The sequence below is a fragment of the Glycine max genome, chromosome 18 (genome assembly GCF_000004515.6).
Source record: "Glycine max cultivar Williams 82 chromosome 18, Glycine_max_v4.0, whole genome shotgun sequence".
In the NCBI taxonomy this organism is placed as follows: Eukaryota; Viridiplantae; Streptophyta; class Magnoliopsida; order Fabales; family Fabaceae; genus Glycine; species Glycine max.
This window is the reverse complement of record NC_038254.2, coordinates 16,674,299-16,687,893: the sequence shown is the minus strand read 5'-3', so window position 1 is coordinate 16,687,893 and position 13,595 is coordinate 16,674,299. Positions and strand designations below refer to the sequence as shown.

At 32.7% G+C, this 13,595-nt stretch overlaps 1 pseudogene; it reads left to right on the top strand.

Moving 5' to 3' along the window:
- Nucleotides 1-1,435: 1,435 nt before the first annotated feature.
- LOC100803266 (putative pentatricopeptide repeat-containing protein At5g40405) lies at nt 1,436-4,380 on the top strand (annotated as a pseudogene).
- Nucleotides 4,381-13,595: the final 9,215 nt, after the last annotated feature.

Genomic DNA, 13,595 nt, shown 5'->3' with positions numbered 1-13,595 from the left:
TGAGCAACAAATATGGCACTTAATTTCCCCCAAACGACACATTTTTCTTTGTGATTCTTATCCCATGGCTTACCACAAAATCTGTAGAGACCTTTTGCTATCCTGGCATTCATTTCTCTTCTGTTGTTTGAAAAAGGTTTTGTTGTAGACATTTCCTTTGTAGATGGATTTGTAGAAGACTGAGCTGATAGACTTTGTGTATTGGTGATTGGTGATGGTCTTGAGTTGACTATTGTAGAATTCCAGCTTCTGTAATAGCTTTTGGCACCCTCAAATTGCTTCTGCTTTGTACCTGCCAATTTCCTTTCTAATTCTTGTAGGACCTCATCTTGCAATCTAGCTAATCGCATTGCATCTTGTAGAAACCTAGGGTTATGAATACGGACTGATTTTTCTAATGAAGCATGTAAGCCTCCCAAGAAAAAGCTAATAGCCATTTCTTCAGTAACATCTACCCTAGCTAATAATTGATCAAACTTTTCAAAATAATCAAGCAAGGTACCTTCTTGGTGTAGTTTAGATAATTCTGATATGGGATCATCATAATTCCCCATGTCAAATCTTGAAGCCACATCCTGAAGAATCTGCTGCCAACATTTCATCTTATTGCTGTTATGAGTCTTGTAATGCCTTTGCAAAACAAATGTTTTCCCTTCCATTGACAATAACAAAAGCTTTCCCCATTGAGCTTGTGGTGTATTCTCCAATTCAAAGAACTGTTCAGCTTTGGCTCTCCATTTGCGATAATTCATGCCATCAAAAGTAGGGAACATAATCTGTGCTCTGTCCAAAATCTTGCCGGAACCTGCCTCACTGCCCACCTATTCTTCTTCTTTTGAATTTGATTTGGCACCCAACAACTGAACTTGTTTGAAGAGTTTCTCCATCATGGAATTCATAGAATCCATCGTCAACTGATGTTTTTTTTTTTTTTCTGATTCTGCAATGGCCGCTTGAGTTTCTTGATGAATCTTGTAGTTGTCTCGCTATGATTTCTCCAAGATCTTTTCTAGACCTTCAATCCGATGCTCCAAATCCTTATTGGTTGTATTGCCTCCCATCCTTACCTGTCAACTAATACCACTTGTTAGGTTGAAGATTATCAACCTATATGATTCCTTACTACTCTGAGAACATAGAACCAAGACCTCACACAAGAACTCAGAATACAGAGGAAGAAGGAAAACTCACTCGTGGAACTCACACGAGGAAGAACAGTCCCAAGGGACTAAGTGTTATTAATTTTTTATGAATTAATCTGATTACAATAGGATACTGCTATTTATACAAATGAAAGCAATGGGACCCGCTTAAATTCTAACCACCCTTTTTATTTTTAACCCCTTACGGTTATTTTTATAAACTGAGTATTACATTGCCTTCCTGGTCCGCACGTGCGCCTAGCTCTAGGCTCACATGACAGGCTTGTGGGTTCATGGGGCAGTGGGTTTTCATGTATGCTGAATTGGGTTGTTCAGTTCAAATGCCCATACTACATGCTTGTGCTAACTGTGGCAACATTGACTTTGCTAGGAAGATGTTTGATGAAATGCCAAAGAGAGATCAGTTGCATGGAACGCGATGATCACAGGGTATGCACAATATGGGAGGTCAAGGGAGGTGTTGGATATGTTCCATTTGATGTAGATGGAGGGTGTGAAGTTGAATGAGGTGTCCATGGTTTTGGTTTTGTCTACGTGTACTCAGTTGGGGGCGTTGGATCATGAAAGATGGGTTCATGCTTATGTGGAGAGGTACAAGATTAGGATGATGGTGACACTGGGAGTTGCACTTGGTGACATGTATGTAGAAGCAAAGCTTCATGATGAATCAAAATTGATTCAAAGATGTTTTGATGATAGCAAAGATGATGACAAAGGTGATGACAAAAAGCTCAAAGGTCAATCAAAGAATGAGTTCAAGATGTTCAAGATAGAATCAATAACACTTCAAGATTCAAGAGGAAAGTTGATTTCAAGAATCAAGATTCAAGGATCAAGCTTTCAAGAATCAAGATCAAAATTCAAGACTCAAGATTCAAGAATCAAGAGAAGGCTTAATCAAGATAAGTATGAAAAGGTTTTTTCAAAAACTGAGTAGTACATGGATTTTTCTCAAAACATGTTTACCAAAGAGTTTTTACTCTCTGGTAATAGATTACCAGATTATTGTAATCGATTACCAGTAGCAAAATGGATTTGAAAAAGTTTTCAAATGAATTTACAACGTTCCAATTGATTTCAAAAAGTTGTAATCGATTACAATGTTTTGGTAATCGATTACCAGCGCCTTTGAACGTTGAAATTCAAATTCAAATGTGAAGAGTCACATCCTTTCACATAAAAGCTTTGTGTAATCGATTACACTGATTTGGTAATCGATTACGAGTGATTGTTTCTGAATAAATCAAAAGATGTAACTCTTCAAATGGTTTTTTTTTTTACTTTTTCAAATTGGTTTTAAGTTTTTCTAAAAGTCATAACTCTTCTAAATGGTTCTCTTGACCAGACATGAAGAGTCTATAAAAGCAAGACTTTGTTTTGCATTTTAAAAACAATCCAATCAATCTTTCTATCAATCCAATCAATCTTATACAATCCTTTACAAGCCTTGAATCTCTTTGAACTTCTTATTCTTCTTCTTTGTGCCAAAAGCTTTCCAAAAGTTTTCTGGTTTTCTAAATCTTGAAAACTTGTGTTATTCATTCTTTTTCATCTCTTCTCCCTTTGCCAAAAAGAATTCGTCAAGGACTAACCGCCTGAATTCTTTTTGGGTCTCTCTTCTCCCTTTTCCAAAAGAACAAAGGACTAACCACCTGAATTCTTTTGTGTCTCCCTTCTCCCTTGTCAAAGAATTCAAAACGACACAGTCTGAGAATTCTTTTGATTCTTCCCTTTCCCTTATACAAAAGTTTTCAAAGGACTAACCGCCTGAGAATTCTTTTGTATCCCCATTCACAAAGTATCAAAGGTTTAACCGCCTGAGATCTTTGTCCTAACACATTGGAGGGTACATCCTTTGTGGTACAAGTAGAGGGTACATCTACTTGGGTTTGACTGAGAACAAGATAGGGTACATCTCTTGTGGATCAGTTCTAGTGGAGGGTACATCCACTAGGTTCAAAGAGAACAAGGGAGGATACATCCCTCGTGGATCTTTGCTTGTAAAAGGATTTTTACAAGGTTGAAAGAAATCTCAAGGACCGTAGGTCGCTTGGGGATTGGATGTAGGCACGGGTTGTTGCCGAACCAGTATAAAAACTCTTGTGTGTTTGTCTCCTTCTTTCCTACTCTTTTACTTTTCGCTGTGCATTTTAATTTCCGCTTTTACTTTTGGTTAAGTTTCTCTTCTACTCCTTATTCACTTAACAACATAGTAAAAGCCTTAGAAGAGTAAATTTTTAAATTAGTAAAGGTTTAGGAATAATTAATTCAACCCCCCTTCTTAATTATTCTGAAGCCACTCGATCCAACAATGTATGCTAAATGTGGGAACGTTGATAAGGCAATGGAGGTTTTTTGGGGAATGAAGGAAAGAAATGTTTATACTTGGAGAGTGCCATTGGTGGTTTGGCCATGAATGGTTTTGGTCAAGAGAGTTTGGATCTTTTTTATGATATAAAACGAGAGGGTGTTCAGCCAAATGGGGTCACCTTCATTTCTGTCTTGAAAGGGTGCAATGTGGTGGGGTTGATGGAGAAAGGTCGAAAGCATTTTGACTCGATGATGAACGTTTATGGGATTGACCCTCGACTTAAGCATTATGGCTTAATGGTTGATATGTATAGTAGAGCAGGGCATCTTGAGGAAGCTTTGAACTTCATCAATAGCATGCCTATGAAGCCTATGTTGGTGCATGGAGTGCTTTGCTTCATGCTTGTAGAATGTATTAAAACAAAGAACTCGGGTGAGCTTTCAAAGAGAAACATAGTGGAACTAGAAGACAAGAACGATTGTGCTTATGTCCTTAAATCGATGCTCCCTGGTTGTAGTGTCATAGAAGTTGATGGTGAAGTTCATGAGTTCATTGTTGGGGACAAGTCTCACCCAAGATATGGTGAAATTGAATTGAAGCTGGAAGAGATATCCAAGTGTCTTAGACTAGACGGGAATGTGGTTAACACTAACACTGCTTTTTGATATTGAAGAGGAGAAGGAGGATGCTTTGAGTAAACATAGTGAGAAGGTAGCCATTGCCTTTTGGCTAATTAGTTTGAAGGGTGTTCCCTTTAGGGTTGTTATGAACCTGAGGATTTGCTGGGATTGCCATAATGTAGCAAAACTGATATCCAAAATTTTTAATAAGGAAATTATTGTCAGAGACAGAAACAGGTTTCATCATTTTAAGGACGGTGAATACGCTTGTAAAGATTATTGGTAAACTAATCAGCATTAACTATGATTTTGTTTCTCAAACATGTTACTTTTTTCAGGATTTGTAAAGAATGCACAAGTCGTTTTTTTTTTCTTTCTTCAGGATTTGTGATCCTATCTGATAGGTGAGAGATAAGGTCTGGCACTAAAATGAAGCCCTTTCCAACAAGACATGAATATTAGGATCTAACTCAAAATTACCTTATGCTTAAGTAATCTGATCGAGTACCTCTTACTCAAACCAACACATTTTGGCTGCTATCTTTATTTTGACATGGTAATTGATCAATTAATTATGTACCCATAGATCATAGATATTGATCAATTAATTATTTACACACTTGGAACCGAATTGGAAACCACCGTCTTATATACCACTCCATGATTTCTACATTGAGTATATTAGAAACGCTGACACTGCCAAAGAAACCTTTTAAAAAGGCCTTGGTTGGTCTCTTATCAAGCCACCAAACCTAACTTGTCGAAGATTTGTAATTGTACGGTCGTTTAAAAGAATTAAATCAAGTTCACCAAATTTATTTACATACAGTACATAACCATTAAAATCAAATTTTATTACGAATGTAAAACATTATTTTTTTAGTACAGTAGGAAATGCTAAAAGCGGAAAAAATTAAAACAAGAAATGAATCCTTGGGTAATGCAAGGAGGAGAATTCCACGTTTGCATCTGTGGAGAATTATATTTTGTATGATTATTTCCGTTTTTTTTAGCAATTAAGTATTTCATGCTTTTTGTACACAAAAAGTATAAGTCATTTTAGTTGTGCAAGTATTATTTTCCTTAGTGTGGCCTTGAAACAATATACACGTTTTTATATTGTTAAAAAAACAAAAAACCATGATTTGACGAGTTTCACTTAAACCTGATCTGCTCATACGAGATATAAAAACGTTTTTTTAATTGAATAAGTGAAAGAATTGATAAATAATTGGGTATAAGTGGTTAATATGTGATGAAATTAAGGTCAGATAATATTCAAATTTTATTCTTGAGAGAAATAATTTTTTACCAAACTTTACTAATCCTCGAATTCTGAATTAGTTAGTGTCCCTTTCCTTAGATGACCGAAAAGTAAAAAAAAAAGTCAAAGAATCAAGAATAAAACTGCAAAAATGCAATGGCACTCGACAGAGAAAACTGGTTTGGAAAATATGATAGAGAATTAGATGCTAGTTAATCTGTGGCAGAATAACGCTTTCCTTGCACTGAGAGTGCAAAGATTATTCTGCAATGTCTGTACTTATTATAATTTTTCCAAGTGAACATCCCAGCCATTATTTCAGTAACAACACATGCCCTGAATTCCTCATATTACATACCCTCAACTGATCAATTCCAATGTGTTGAAATGTGTTGTGTGTTTCATTATCTATATTTTTAAAAGTTTTTTTTAGTCTATCCTCCAATGGGAAACAGTCTTCTTCTCGGCAATAGAGGTCGTCAACTTCCTTTCCTGTTACTGCTGGGAAGATATGCAGCCATCGACTTGTCCAGACGCGTGGATAAAGCCCACTGTAGTATATATTCATTTATGATAGTTTTAATTTCACAATCCTACCAAGATTATTGATGTCACTATGAAACGAACAAGCATAAGATCAAGATTTTAGTCCATATATGACGGACATTCATTTGGTTCTGTTTTAGTTTTAGAGGTAAGTTTTTTACTCTTGTTGTTAATTTCTTACTTTTTGTATCGTATAGAGTTTATTTTTTATTTAATTGAATGGGCAGTTGTGTTTTGTTCCTTTCCTCTTCACTCCAAATATTATTTGAATATTATACTATACAATGTTGTCAAGCTAATGTTTTTGCATTTTAGGTTACCAATAATTTTGGTATTCACATATTTGTATTGTATGCTCATATGTTATTAATATTTGACATAGGTGTTTTCGAAGGAGAATTGACCTCTTGTCAAAAAGTTTGTATTTCGTGCGTGCAATATGTCATGAAGTGTATTTCAACAATGATTTTATCGTTTATGATTATTTTTTTATGGCACTGATTATGTATGTTTTAGGAATTTTATGTATAATCTTCTTTTATTTTATGGATTATCGTTTTAAGTTTAATCACATTGTCTTTTTAATAATATTAGTAATTTCAGCTTATATTAAGTTTTACTATTTAATATGATACATTAATTAATAATTAGCTAATTATATTATAAAATGAGATTACTAAGAATTTGGAAAAATAAATATTGAGAGGGATGATACATGAGTAAAATTGTCTAGTTTCATTTATGGATTAATTTTTTTTTAAAATACTATTGTAGATTAATTCATATTTAAGTACTCATAGTTTTACATCAATCATCAATGTAAACTATTAAAATTAAACATGTTTTATTTATTTAATTTGTGTAAGTGAAATAATTAGATCACTTAAATATATTTATTTTTCTTAAATGTTATTATAGATAAATTATATTTTTATAAATTAATATATATAAATTCGTAAACTAAAAAAATTAAAACAAAAAGAACAGTTTTGAAAAAACTATAACAAAAAAATAGAAAACTATTTTAAAAAAATAAAAAAACTCAAATAAATAACAAAAAATAAAAAGTTGCATTCTGAATTGTTTTTATTTTTTATTTTTATAAAAGAAGACCTTACGTAATTGGTTCCCGGGGAACGAATGTAGCATGATGGATATAGAAAAAAATAGCACGTTATGAAATTGGTTCCTGAGAAACCGATTTCATAACGTTAAAAAAACGAAGGTGAGAAATCAATTTTGGGAGACTGTTTTTTCACCATACACAATAATTTGTATCATTTGTGTAAATATTTTTTGGATTGTATTATTAAGATAAATTTTTAATTTTTTTGTATTATTGGGGTGAGAAGGGAATCCAATGTAGCAAAAGAGAAAGACAAAGAAAAGGAGTGAGAAGAAGGAGAAGAGAATGGATAACATGGGGGTGGTAAGAAATGAAGGGAAACTGAAAAGGAAGGGAAAGGGGTGGGGTGGGAAGAGGGAAGGGCAATTCTGTCCTTTCACTTATATTCAAAAGGGAGTGTAGATAGGAAAATAAGTGGTGGAAATAGTAAACTCCTTTTATGCATTTCACAGCAAAAGGCCATGTTATTGGTATGTCTCACTTGCTAATTAAACCTACCCCAATGAAAATACCTTTCTAACCACACTTTCCCCTAATCCTCCGTGGAATATATGTATAATAGAATCAAGTTTTCATTATATATTTTTCTTCGAAACTCAAGCTTGATACTATTTTTTTTGAAAATTTACTGCTCTTTTTATTCCTATAAATATTGAATAACAATGATTTATTTGAATTCAATGTACTTTATTCCAAAAAAAAAAAAAACACCTTCGGCCAAAAACAAAATCCAAATCCAAAAATATAATTCAATTCGGATACACAACAGAAACTATTTTTCATTGTATAATTTTTAATTGTGGATGAAAACACATTCTAACACTTAGTCAACAATAATTTGGGACTTGGCATTGGAATGATATTGCTACGGTGATCCCTATGGATGTTAGACAGAAATTTAACAACATTTCTCTCAACAATAGTATGCTAGATTGGGATGCTTGGCAGGATCGCTCCTACTCTACTAAATCTGCTTATGGCTAGCTCACCAGAACTCATCTCCCCCATGGTACCACTGCAAGTTACGGATCCTGGTTGTGGAAACTCCAGTTACCCGAAAATATTAAATTTTTCTTGTGGCTCATTAGCCATAAGTCCCTGCCAACTAATCTTGTTTTACTTTACCGCGCCATTTGTCTTTAGATTCTTCTTGTCACAGGTGTGGATCGGAGCTCAAGAGGAGTCCATCCTTCAACTGGACATCATCAAACAGATCGACGCAAATGATGATAGTTCTACCTGGATCCGTCACTATGCTGGGAGCACTCATGGAGGTCTCTTCGTGGTAACCTGCTTGATTTTGTGGAAACATCGTAATGCTCGGATATTCAATAATGTTGTATGGGAAAATTGGTTCATCATCAGTCAAATATGGAATCTCCAATCCATCATTAGAAAGTTTTTCGTCCCAAAACCAAGTCATGTTCATGACATCAGTGCTCGCTGGATTCCGCCTACATCAAACTTCATCAAGTTGAACACCGATGGAAGCTCCCTTGGGAACCCCGACAATGTTGTCTTTGGTTGTCTTCTATGTGACTCCTTAGGCCAATGGATTTCAAGTTATTTGGGTTCTTGTGAAATTGCTACCTGTCTCTTTGCCGAGCTCATCGCTATCTACCATGGTATTAACATTGCATGGAACAAAGGTATTAGAAACCTCTACTGTGAATCTGATTCTAAAAACTTTATTCAAGGATTAAAAGTGAAAACTCAAAAAATAACCCATTTTATTCAATTTGCACGACCCCAATTCGTGACACACACACATGTACAAAAGAAAAGTCTTTCGCAAGGGATTTTTGTGGAACGATTGCCACTGTGCATAGCAAAATAACTTTGCCTTCTAAAATTCATACCTAGTATACACAAGTCTTCAAATTCGATCCATCTAAAATACTTAAAATGCCACCTATCCCAAATTCTTTGTATAAAAAAATATAATCTTCAAAGAATAGTGGACTACGCGTCGGCTCGAGTTCAATTTGGATCTGACTCCTCCTCTTGAGTGTACACCCCCTTTCCCGAAGGCTTAATTGTGAACTAAGGATATTTTTAAACAAAAACTAAAAATAGAGGTATACTAATAAAATAAGGAGGTATATACATAGCCCAACTTTTGAGCCGGCATTGCTTTATTATGCACCCAAAAGAATTGTTGGTTCATCCATAAAATTTTAATTTTTATCTTTCTCCACAGATTGAGTCAATCGATATGAAGCTTACGGATTGTCAATTCGTACGAGGCTCAAACAATTTTTTTTTAATTTTTTTTTTCAAAAATATATTTTACAAATTAATTTAAAATTATTGACCCATGTAGAAATCTAACCTGTGACTTTTGCATTATTAGCATAATATTTTACCTAAATGAACTAATAGGTCAATTATATTATAAAATAATTAATATCGTTATGTATAACAATAAAATTTTTAATGTATATTTAATGCACATGTAAATTTAGATAATAAATTTTATGACAATTAATTTTGATCTAATAATTAATTTGCTTACATATATAAATTGTAAATAAAAATCATAGGTTTCATATAAATTTATATATGTAAACACATTAATTATTAGATCAAAATTAATTGTCGCAAAATTTATTATCTAAATTTACATGTGCATTAAATATAAATTAAAATTTTTTTTATATATAGCGACATTAATTATTTTATAATATAATTGATCTATTAGCTTAATTGGTTAAAACGTTGTGCTAATAATACAAAAGTCACAAGTTTGATTCCTACAGGTGCACAAAGCAATGTCCCTTTTGAGCTAGGAGTTTGGGCTAAGGTTGCCCATTTTGGCAAATTGGGCTTTAGAAGCCTAGTTTGTAATAAATGGTGATCCAAGTTAACCATCATTTGATTTATTCGATTACATCAAAATGATATAATCTTTAAAGATGAGCAAGCTGATTTAGCAACTTGTTAAATTTTGTTAAGGTTATGTTCTTGTGTGGAATAGGTTGGTCCTCCCCTTTTTCACAATGATGTATAGCTCTTGTTAAGTGATTGAGGAATTATTGTTTTATATGATTCTCTTATTCTTTATATGACAATATACCTTGTACATTTTTTATAATTTTTTTCTTGATTATATAAAATAAGAACTTTCGAAATGTATATTACTTTAAGCATAAATATATTTTGGATTCTTAATAAATTAATAAATTTTATTTTAGGTCCCTAATAATTTTATTTTTGTTGTGTTGAATCTCTAATAAAACAAAAATATTATTTTTGGTCATTTTTATTTTATTTTAGTCCTTCTAAAATATTTGTTTGAGTCCCTAAAATATGTAGATCGTTTCTTATTAGTCCTTATCAAATAATTTTCAAAGGATCTAATACAAAATATTAAAAGGACTCAAATGAAAAAAAAAATAGATAAATTAAAAGAACAAAGAAAAAATAATAAGGATCCACTACTAAAAAAATTACTTTTTTCGACACATGCACATGTGCACACACTTACTTTCTTATTTATTTTTTTCTTATGCTATGCATTTATTTCTTTTTCGTTCCCAAGTTTTTCTGTCTCTATCTCTTGAGTGGGAAGTTAAATGTAATGTAATGAGCAGGACTTCATCTTGAAAGCTTATATTTTCTAATAGCAATTCATTCCTCAGTGCTCTCCATAATATTCCTCGTTTGATATATGAACATAAAAGCCCGTAATGTAAGACATATGATGATGCTATGATAGTATTTCTCAAGTAGTTAGAAACTACTTCCGCACAAAAGAGAGAAGAGGGAGCAGGCAGAAGCTGCTCGGAGAAAACTGTTGGAGAAATGCAGGGTTCTTTTCAACCAGCTTCAATTCAAGAGTACAATGCCAGTCTTCCTTACGAATACGAAGATAGGACAATTGTGAATTCAACATCATCAATTGATGCTTTCAATCAATTAACCACATCTGATGACCAAATGGACATCCTACTAGTAGAGGTACATATTATATCTTTTTTATGTCTTTCTATGTTCTCATCAATTGTAGAGTTGAGTTGTAACTACTTTTTTTAATGCAGTGCATTTAGAGAATCCAACAAACCTCCCTATTCATTTTAAGATTTAGAATTTATTTAAATTTGGTCAGGTAGAAAACTTAGAGAAGGACTACGGAAGTGCAGCTTCCAATATAGATAAACGAATGACATAAACCGAAGGACTAATCTGTGATGATGAAGTAAGCTTCATTAAGCTTTGTAAACCAACGACTCATAAAAAACAATGTAAGTAAAAGGCAATGTTTGTCATGCTCTTGCACCTAATTAATAAAAGAGTGTGATCTAGATATATAGGCTGAAGGAAGAGAGATGTAAGAAAAGAAAGAGTGTGTTTGATTGTTTATATTGTGTAGCTTAATGGCAGGGATTGAAGACTTAAGGTGATTGGGGATGATAATATAGAAAGACTTTTGGTTTCTCCTAAGCAATTGTCTTACAAATACTTGGAGGTAAGTGGCATTGGACTTCTCTAATTGATATGCAATTTTAGATCTTGTTGGGTTTTCTATGATACAAAATTATCAAATTTCTACGGTACAATTTGCCTGCAAAATTTGTAAGGGTATTTATTTTTTAGGTTTTTGTTTTGTTTTGATGATTGATAAATAATACATAATATATTGCATTCTCTTAATCCATACATGCAATTTGTCAATCTTGTAAGTTAATCATAAATTCTCAAAAATTCTTTTGAACTGATAGAAACTGAAAAACATTGGGTATTATTTATGGAACAAAAACTGAGCTTAGCTCCTTAAAATTGAGAAAAATCCTCAACAGAACACAAAACCAATAACAAAATAAATGAAAAAATATTTAATTACTCATTTGGTTCATATACGTGCATAATCTCTACATTTTAGTCTCTACACATACATTTTTTAATTTGTTTTAGTCCTTCCAAAATTGTAGGGACTAAAAAAAAATTAAAAAGTGTATGTATAGGGACTAATTGACAAAACGAGTTAAAAAGTGTATGTGTAGGGGTTAAAATGAGTAATTTCTAGGTGTAGGGACTAAAAGGTAAAGATTGTGTATGTATAGGGATCAAATGAGTAAATATAGTCAGAGATTGCAATAAAAAGTAATATACTTCTGATGAATGTTCACGATTCATCTTTCTCCCTCTAATCATAGATTTCTCCATTCACATACTGACAGTTGTCTGTTCTTTATGGACACAACCCATCTATGATTTAGTATCAAATAACTATTATATCATTACTTTCTTTCACTACTTCCATCACAGATCCCTTACTCTCTCCCTTATTTCTCCTAGTGTAGACTTGTTTTAATACCTAACACTTTTATTTTTTGCATGGAAATTATGTTGGACTTCTTGGACAAGGGAAACATGGTCAACACTAAGATCAATAATGCTAAGTCACAATACATTATACATTTTAAATAACCGCTATACTCAAATGTCTTATTCAGATGATTCATACCTCTTTGCTTCACATTTAAACTTATTTGATTTTCTCTAATTTAAAAACTGCTCATTGTCATTGTTTTATTCTCTTTGACAGAAGCTGCAAGCTTTTTTGAACCCAGTGAGCAACCAATCGCTGAAGTTTTGTTGCAACCTTCTTCTTTTGGGAACAAACAAGATATAAGTATTTCATGCAACATTTCAGCCTTACTTCCCTGTCTCACACATTTATAAATTGGATTTTTACTTGACAACTACTTATGGATTTGGAAAATTGAAAAATTAAGATTTTGTAAAATGAGAGTATAACTTCCTTACTTCTTCTTTATGGTCAATTTGGTCTGTCTTCAGGTTATTTTATTTTATAAACCTTGAGGGTTTTTATGATAATTTTTTTTATTGCTATGTCTTGGGAACACAATTGCTGTGAAACTTGCTTTTATGGCTAAGATCATGGCTGCCATCATTGCCAACTTATTAACATCCTGAAAATTTATTTATTTATTCAATTTCATTTTTCACTTTAAAAGGAAAAGAAGGATTTAGAAAACATATCATGTTACTGTAAGTTGATAGAAATTAAGTGTCTGGAAATACTGAAGTTTGGGAAGATTTTTTTTATAAAAGAAAAAATTAAGTTGAAGAGAACACATTTACAAAAGTCTTATGCTTTGTTGTAATAGGTGTTTTGTGTTTGTGATGAGATTAACTTCTATTCAATTAGTTTTTGCCTGATGAGCTTTGTTGGTGACAAGTTATTCATCTTTTGTAGTTATAATAGTAGTTAATTTGATTGCTCTAGTACATGTTCTTATTTTAATCTGGTTGACAAAAGCTCCCTCTTATTTTTGTTGGTTGTTCTTCAAAATGCTTAGTTCTATTTTGTAAAACATAATAATGTCTAGGAAACAATTCTTCCTTCGGCTCCCTCCAAATTGATACTTGATATTGCCAAGATAATTTTTCTTTGGGAAAGTTCTAGTGATTATGTCGATGAATGTGATTTAGGATGTATTTCTATGAAGTTTTAGATATGCATTGATGAAGGTACTTACTAATTTCAAATTGTTACTAATGTGCTTCCCCTCAATTATTGGTTCTTGCCATGATGTGA